The 9,682-nt window shown below is 28.7% G+C and overlaps 3 non-coding genes across 3 annotated transcripts; all 3 read right to left on the reverse strand.

Annotated features, from left to right (window-relative positions):
• Positions 1-1,267: 1,267 nt before the first annotated feature.
• LOC125875338 (U5 spliceosomal RNA) lies at positions 1,268-1,385 on the reverse strand. The gene has a single exon (XR_007447403.1). It is a non-coding gene; the product is annotated as a U5 spliceosomal RNA (small nuclear RNA).
• A 6,427-nt stretch (positions 1,386-7,812) lies between these two features.
• LOC125875342 (U5 spliceosomal RNA) lies at positions 7,813-7,924 on the reverse strand. Its single transcript, XR_007447405.1, has one exon. It is a non-coding gene; the product is annotated as a U5 spliceosomal RNA (small nuclear RNA).
• Positions 7,925-9,026: 1,102 nt separating this feature from the next.
• Positions 9,027-9,143, reverse strand: LOC125875337 (U5 spliceosomal RNA). Its single transcript, XR_007447402.1, has one exon. It is a non-coding gene; the product is annotated as a U5 spliceosomal RNA (small nuclear RNA).
• Positions 9,144-9,682: the final 539 nt, after the last annotated feature.

Genomic DNA, 9,682 nt, shown 5'->3' on the forward strand with positions numbered 1-9,682 from the left:
TTTATGAAATTATTTTATAATTATAGTTAGGAACCAAATATGCCCTTATACTATATGTGTAGGTTTAAATAGTTAGGCCAATAATTAATAAAGGACAAATATAGTGAATTTCACCTACTTTTAAGGGTATTTCTGATTTTTTTCTGTAGAAAAACATAATATTACAACAATAACCGTAACACAAAATTTCATAAAGTGGCGTTTGGAAATAATAACATATATACATATTTTATCATTACTATAATTTCATAAAGTGGCGTTTGAAAATAATAACATATATACATATTTTATCATTACTATGAAGGTAGAGAATAATACAAGTATTACAAAGAATGAAAATCATTTCTAAAATAAAATAAAATATTATTTTAAAGAATGACTATTACTGACTATTCAAATGTATATGAATCTCAAAACAAATTTTTTCCCCCAACTTGCATAGCTATAGTTGAATTACTAATAATTTGCACATGTATAGATGTTGAAATTACATCCCAATTTCATTAAATTTATGTACTCAATTTCAAAGTGAAGTTAAAAAATCTTAGTAAAAGGCCACATGGTATGTAGATTCAAAAATTAAATATTTGAAAGGCCACATGGTATAAATTCATTTACCTAACTTCTGACAAAGGCATTTAAAGGTAATTTTACAACAATATTGGTGAAACATTAGTATGGCATTTAATTTTTATTTTTTTTTACTTGCTGGAATTGAAGTCCCCATAAGCCATAATCATAGATTCTCACTAAAAATAACTTTAGAATTCCAACAATAGCAAAATGAAATGTAACCATAGTCTATTTCTCGAGCACATGATTGAGAGATAAAGCTATCCTATTCGTTATGAAAAATCAATGCTTCGGATCAAATAGAGCTTATCTACAATCTCACTAAAAAATATCTAACACGACATTTAAAATAGTCTGAAACTAGAATTGCAAACATAACATTACAAAAAGTTGAAACTATGAAATTTAGTGGACACTCAATATAAATAGTAACCTCTTCAAAAATAGACGTTGGTATTCTTTAGTAAAAGGCGAACGAATAAGAGGAATTATTGAATTAATTTAACTTTGAGATAAGGTTAAAACCACATTCAAAATATTATTATTTGTACAAGTTTCATATATGTATTATCAAGTGCTTGAATTTTCTACAACGTAACTATTACCACATATATCAAAGCACACCTTGAAATTGCACTCACAAGAAATGATGTTTTTGTGTGTACAAAAAAAAAGTTGGAACTAGAATTGTGGGAGTACTTAATAAAGAGTAACTCCTCCAAAAATAGGTGTATGCCATTAATTGCAGCGTGTATACGGTATTCTTTAGTAAAAGGCGAAAGAATAGTTCACTTTGTGCTCACTGCGTGGCTGCGTGATTTTGCTCTTTGCTGGGTGATGCCATTTTATACTCAACAAGTAATTTGGACTTATATACTCTTTCTGTTTCGATATGGGACTCTATTTGTTCCTTTTTCCTCAACTTTTTCAATGCATCAAAAAAGAATGTGATTCCTTTCTTGGTGATCATTAAGTTATATGTTGCACCAAATCGATATCGACAATTTTCAATTAATTTGATGAGTTCATTTAACTTTGTAATTGCTTGATATCCTCCTTTGTTAGTTTTTGCTTTGTGAGTAAGAGTTCGTTTTGATCGATATGCAAAAGTTGAAGGTGAATATAGTGTTTAAAGATAGAATATTTGGAGTATAATTTTAGTGATGTAACATGAGGGTGACGTGGAACTGAGGTTTCATAATTAGATCGTTCAAAACAAAGGAGGTTTCAAGTATCTTGGTCTATTATCCAAGATAATGGGAGATCGAGTTCTATGATTCTGTTGTACAAGAACAAATGTGACATTCAGACTTGAAATAACTATAGAGGTATCAAGTTGCTAAGACACACTATAAAGATTCGAGAGAAGGTGGTAAATATTAGAGTGAGGAAAGTTGTGACTATCTCAGAAAATCAGTTTAGATTTATGTCAGGACGCTTGATTATAAAAGTCATTCATCTCGTAAGAAAACTAGTGGAGAAGTATAGGGAGAGAAAGAAGGACTTACACATGATGATGTTTATCGACTTCAAAAAAACTTACGACAAAGTTACTATAGAGGTGCTTGGAGGCTAGAAATGTATATGTTGCATACACTAGATCGATAAGGGACATGTATGATGAATCCAACACTCGAGTACAAATAGTAAGAGGAANACAAAGGAGGTTTCAAGTATCTTGGTCTATTATCCAAGATAATGGGAGATCGAGTTCTATGATTCTGTTGTACAAGAACAAATGTGACATTCAGACTTGAAATAACTATAGAGGTATCAAGTTGCTAAGACACACTATAAAGATTCGAGAGAAGGTGGTAAATATTAGAGTGAGGAAAGTTGTGACTATCTCAGAAAATCAGCTTAGATTTATGTCAGAACGCTTGATTATAAAAGTCATTCATCTCGTAAGAAAACTGGTGGAGAAGTATAGGGAGAGAAAGAAGGACTTACACATGATGATGTTCATCGACTTCGAAAAAACTTACGACAAAGTTACTATGGAGGTGCTTGGAGTCTAGAAATGTATATGTTGCATACGCTAGATCAATAAGGGACATGTATGATGAATCCAACACTCGAGTACAAATAGTAAGAGGAAACTGAGAGCATTTTCCAGTGTTGATAAGGTGTGCCATGGTTCGACTCTTAGCCTATTTTTATTTGCCTTGGTGATGGATGTATTAATACAATATATTCAAGGTGAAATATCATGGTATATGTTATTTGTGGATGAAATAGTTCTGATTGATGAGACTCAAAATAGAGTTAACGCTAAGTTTGAGGTTTGGAGATAGACCTTTGAGTATAATGGGTTCAGGTTGAGCAGGATTGAGACTGAATACTTGGAATACAAGTTTTGTGATGTGACATATGAGGCTGATGTGAAAGTGAAGTTTGATACACAAGTCATCCAAAATAGATGTAGTTTTAAGATGCTTGGGCCGATTATCTAGAAAAATGGAGAGATTGATGAGGATGTCACCCATCATATTGATGCATGGTGGATGAAATTGAGGTTTGCATATGGAGTCTTTTGCGATAAGAATGTGTCATCTAGACTCAAAGACAAATTCTATAAAGTGGTAGTTAGATCAACTATGTTGTATGAGGCGGAGTGTAGACCATTTAAGAACTCTCGCATTCAAAGGATGAAAGTGGCGGAGATGTACATGTTGCGATGGATGTGTGGATATACTTGGAGAGATAGAATTAAAAATGAGGATATCTGAGACAAGTTGAGGGTGACTTTGATGGAAGACAAGATGTGAGAAGCGAAGTTGAGATGATTCAGACATGTGATGAGGGGATGCACGGAGGCCCCAGTGCGGAGGTGTAAGCAGTTGGTTTTGGATGGATTCAGGAGAGTTAGTTGTAGACAAAAGAATATTGGGCAGATGTTATTAGACATGATAAGACACAATTGCAGCTTACTGAGGACACAAATTAGGATAAAAAATTAGTGGGTAGGAGTGCATCCCTACTAGCAGGTAGGAATGCTTTGTTTTGTTTCCCTTACTAGTCGTCGTATGACTACTCTTATACTTTCTTATTCATCAATTTTTGTGACTAGCTATTATTTCGTGTAATTTGTTTGCAGTATTATTTTGTCCTAGTCCTATTATGTTCCTATATGTTATTTTGGCACTATCTGTTGTCTATTGTACTTTCATTATGCCTTTTTTCTAGATTATTTTTGCATTGAGCCGGGGGTCTATCAAAAATTATCTTTCTACCTCACCTCTAAGGTAAAAGTAAAATTACATACATTCTACCCTTTCAAACTCCACCGTATAAAACTACATTAGATATATTATTATTGTTGTTTTATATAATGTGATCCCAAAACACAGACTTCTAAATACCTATATAGTTGAATTGCTAAAATAATTTGCTCCTATATAGTTAAAAGTACATCCCCATTTCATAAATTCATGAACCTAACTTACTGGCAAATACATTTAAAGGAGACTTCACGACAACATTGGTGAACTAGTATTGTACTCCGATATATCTTTCGTCTCATGTTAATTGTCATTTTCTCATTACATGCCTTTTATGAGCCTTTTTAAAAATCTTACAAACTTGTTTGTATTTTTTTAAAAATAATTATAAAAGTAAAATATATTTTTAAATTAATTCTCTCTTAATTTTATAAATTAATAAATAATTTAGAAGAACTATTTTTTTGAATAACTAGTACATATGGAACATGGTATACCTTTTTTATTTCCAACTTGGTGTACTTAAGGAAAAAATTTATGGTGGTTGAGGGATAAGTATGAGGTGGCATACAAGAGTTGTGTGAGGCTCCTTTCATAATTTGACAAATGGATTCTTGGGGCCCATTTTCAGAAAAAATGGTCCAAAGTTCTTTCTCTCTTGCTTTTTAACTTTTTCCTATTATTCAGCTTTTTGACTTCTTGTTTTTTTACCATTATTTCAAATTTTTCTATTTTTCTTATCTTCAAATAATTTGAAAGTATGAAATTTTGCCAAACTCATCATACGCCTAACATTTAGTATTATTTTCCTATACTATATTAATTATCTAAATTACTAAAAATAATTATTAAAATTATTTATCAATTAACAAAAAGTAAACTATAGTTTTTTTTTATTATTTTCATTACCCTAACCATTAATTCTTTTTGAAAGTATAAATAAAATTTGTAAAATTGCAAAAATAAAATAAATATAAAGGTAAATTAATAAATTATCATTTTTATTATAATTTCTTAAAGAATGTATTAAAAAGTAAAATAACTAGTACGAAAAATAAAAGGAGTATAAAATTATTATTTTTTCTTCTCAATAATTTCATATTTTTTTAATTTCGTAAACATTAAATGTATCAAATATTCTCTAACAAGAAAATATAACATAAAGACCATTAGTAATCTTGATGAATACTTACACAAGTTTTGTTACTATTTTCATGTAACCCAAAATCGAAAATCATCCATAAACTCCTACATACATACATCCTCTCTCAATTATATGATAATATATTTATTCTTGAAATTCAAGTTATGTGAAATTTAATTATTTTTAAAATTATTATTTTATTATTATTTTAACATGATAAGAATTGCAACTTATAGTGTTTGTTCAAAAATATAACCTTCTCACTATGTTGCAATTCAACCAAAAGAATATTATTAGTTGCAATTCCTATCATATTAATATAATAAAGAAATATTTTATAGTTTGAATTTCAAGAGCCAAAAAAATAAATTAATAGAGAGAGTAAAATGAAAAAAAATCAATTAATTATATTTTTATTTTGTTGATTTACAAGTACTTTTAAATAACTATTTATATTTGTCCTTGAAATAATACAATTGATTTTGTATGACATTAAGAACACAAATCTTAATTTAGCTTTTTTAAAATACGTAATTATTTGACTTTAAATCTACATTAATATTAATATATTTATTTATATTTGATTTTTAACAAATGGATATTATGAATTATCAAAATAATAAAAAAATGAATTACTAATTTTAGGACATTTTGAAGAATTGGAGAAATAATGCGAAAAATAGATAATGAAATATTAATTTTAGGATATTATTATTTTTATTGTGTAATGAAATATATTTAAATTTTAAAAAAATTACAAAGTACTCCGTACTCTACATGGAAGGGTAAATAAAAAGTGGGGTGGAGGAGTGGAAAGAGAAATGAAAAAAAAAAAAGTTATGAAGAAATGGGACCCATAAATTTTTATCTATTAAAATAATTCCTCATAAAACTATTACATGGTGTGCCTCCACCCCCATAAAATTTTTCGTACTTAAGTCCCCACAAACTATAAATACGGACTGTTATTTTACACATTAATGACATTAAAATATCATTTGCCCCATCAATCATTTATTCAAAAATTATTTCCAAATTTATGTGATACTGACTCTGCCAATCAAATCATAATTCATGTAGCCTAGCTAGTAGGTACTGACTCTTCTATGATTTTGTCGCAATTTATTAGGCCTTGTTTTAGATTTTTAAGTCATTTAATTCAACATCTAATCATGAAAAATATTATAATGTAAAAAAATTAATTTGGTTTTCCACCAGATCGGTGTTCAGAGCTCACAATAAAATTCCGATTAAGTCCGAATCGCGCACTGCCAGGACCCATTCGGGGGTGGCACTCCCAATAAAATTTTCTCCATATCCAAGGTTCGAACTTGAAACGTCTGGTTAAGGGTGAAACACTTTCACCAGTGCATCACAATCCATATTGATAATGTAAAAATTGTTACCAGTATATATTGAATAATGATAAGGATGATTATGTTAAATAAAAATCTATAAATATAAAAGTGCGATGTAGAGCATATAAAAATGTCATTTAACTTTTGGATCCTAAACAAGCATGCGAAAATTGAAATTTAAAAGTTATCAAAAAAGAAAAAAAAACATTTCTTTTAAATGGAGTAAAGAAGAAGGTAAGATAAAAAAAAAGTTCAAACACATACACAACCCATCAAACTTGTCCTCATTTTTTATTTTGGCACTCCAACTTAGCCTTATTCCATTTTAACCCTTAAACTCTATTTTTTTTGTACCATTTAAACACTAATACTAATTTTTATGATTTTTTATTTATTTATGTTCTTCAATTGCAATTTCTTATTTTAAAAAAATAGATGTGTGCCTGTTAATTTTCGTAAGAAAATTAAACATTCGTGAACGAACATAAAAAATTTCAAACAATAATATTATTTTTTGAGATTTCTCTGTATTTTTGCATAAAAATAAATTGACGAAAGTTCTTTGATTTTTTTTCTTAAACATTCAATTAAATTAAATAACACTACTTATTTATTTTTTCTTATCATCTAGGCTATCCAAATTAACACAAATACTCACTTTTAATTTTTAATATAAATCAATACGAATAAAAATAAAAACCATCTTCAATACGAGTAAAAAAAGACTTCCGTTCATTGCTAATAACACTATTAAAAAATGTTAAAACTCGATTGACTTTGTTAGGGTTGTCGGTGATTTTTAAGAAAGAAAACCAACACAATTTCGTCAGTTATTTTTCACACAAAAATACATAACACTCTTAAAAGAAATTATTATTTTTTAAAAAGAATTATTTTTTGTTAATTTTTAATTTTTTTTTAACTAAAATTAACTGACACATGTCGATTTAAAATAAGAAGTTGCAATTGAATATATATAAAAATAAAGAAATCATTAAAATAGTATTTCGTGTTAAAATGATACATAAAAAATAGAGTTTAAAGATTAAAATGGAACAAGGCTAAGATAAAGTGTTTAAATGAATAATGCAGACAAAATCGAAATATTATCAATGTATATATACTCCAAACACATCCATATTTATTACAGGGAAAAATTATTCCACTAAAATTGTTTTTCTATATGTCTTTTCACCTTACGTGCTAATGTGGAACTACAATTCAATTCAATTAGTTATGGCGATATTCATGCGTCGTCATGTGTATAAAAAAATCTTCTTATTTTCTTTGCTTATTCAATTCAATTATGGTGATATACATGTGCCGTTACATGTATACAAAATTATTCTTATTTTATTTATTTTTGCTTTACATTTTCATGCTATTCATTAATAGTTGTACATATTTATGTCATTGTCAAATAAAAGATACACATATATTACTCTTCATTAACAACTTAAATACCGAATTTTGAAATATTAGGCAAAAACATTGAAACTAGAATTGTAGGCAGCACGCGATAAAGTGTAACCCCTCCAAAAATAAGCGTATACCATTAATTGCAATGCAAACACGGTATTCTTTAATAAAGGGCGAAAAAATAGTTCGTTTGTGCTCACTGCCTGGATTTTGCTATAAGCTGCAGTTTATTGTTGGATTTGTGGTTAACAGGGATGACGCAACAAGATTGGGGGCCTAAATCAAAACTTAAGAGAGGGGCCCTAATATTTTATTTTTTCATCATATATATTTTTATTTAAAATCTATTTTTCAAGCCTTTATAGATGCGAAGTCATTAGTTACTGTTTTATAATCAATTTATTTTAAATAATTCCTTTTCAATTGATAATATAGCTAGTCCATTCAATCTCTTGAAACATTGTTGATCTTAAATAAGATTTAGGGCATGTTTGGATTGGCTTTTGACTTATGACTTATAAGCCAAAAGTTAGGATTTCTAACTTATGGCTTATTTTTGTTATTTTGGCTTTAAAATAAGTGTTTATAAGCACTTTTAACTTTACCCAAGCACTTCAAAACTACTTAAAAGCACCTAAAATAAGTCAATCCAAATGGGCACTTAATCAATTTTAATTTCAAAAAGCTTCTTTCGGTTGAGGCAACAGTTACAAGAACTATTAATATTATTCTATAAGCAATATGTGTATTTGAAAAAGAATCAAGTCTTTTTATTTGATTGGGTATTTTTATTAGATCATTATCTTTTCCATTTGTATTATTTATCTTAACACTTTTAATCAAAAAAATAAATCTAAACAATCAATATCATAATAACCATTATGTGTTAAATAAAGTTCAACATTAAGAGAATGTTTTTTTAAAATTCTCATCATCTAGTGGTCTCAATTTTACCACTAAATAAGAAATCAAAAATATTTCCATATGCTTCAATTGGTTCGTATCTATTTTGAAGTGAAAAAATAGTTTCATCTACTATAAGTAATCAACTCTAATTTCAAGGGACTTTGTGATTTCGTTATCAATATTTTTATTAAATTGTTTCTTACGAAATTCAGGTTCTAAATTCATCACATATGCAATTTCCTTAGTAGAAATCATAAAACTCGTGCCCTTGATCTAATGATCCTCATTCTCCCACTTGATAAGTTGTTGCTACTATGAATAACAAACAAGAGTAATTTGAGGACATCTATGAATATCATTACTAAGAAAACATTGCAATATAAAGTTGAAACTAGAATTGTGGATGTACTCAATAAAGAGTAACTCCTTCAAAAATAGGCGTATGCCACTAATTATAATGCACACACAGTATTCTTTAGTAAAAGGCGAAAGAATAGTTCGCTTTGTGCTCACTGCGTGGCTGCGTGAATTTGCTCTTAGCTGGGCGATGCCATTTTATACTCAACAAGTAAATTAAACTTTTACTCTTTCTGTTTCGATATTGGACTCCACTTGGTTCCTTTTTCCTCAACCAAAAAGTAGGTGTGTCTGTTGGAGGGGGGCGGGGGGGGACTAACAAAATTTCAAATAATAATAGGAAATTTTATTCGAAGAGCTAATTTAAATCAAGTACAAATCAATAAAAATGGCTTGGATAGAATCACACGATCCGGAGGTGTCTAACACCTTGTAAGAATGTAAGCAATTTGCCTGATTTGGATGGAACTATTGATGGAGTTAAAAAGGCAAAAAAATTGAGCAAGATTTTCAAAAGGACAATAAAATTAAGTATGAAATCAAAAATGCAATATTTGGATGAGCTGTTGACGGAGTTAAAATCTATGTATAAGGCTTATGTTAGAAGACTCACTCTGACATGAGTTTTACAAGGCTCATTCTGATATAAGCCTTCCTTTTTTAAAAAAAAAAAAACGATGTTGACTTTAAAAATAATAATTAAT

This window comes from Solanum stenotomum, chromosome 8 (genome assembly GCF_019186545.1).
Source record: "Solanum stenotomum isolate F172 chromosome 8, ASM1918654v1, whole genome shotgun sequence".
Classification (NCBI taxonomy): Eukaryota; Viridiplantae; Streptophyta; class Magnoliopsida; order Solanales; family Solanaceae; genus Solanum; species Solanum stenotomum.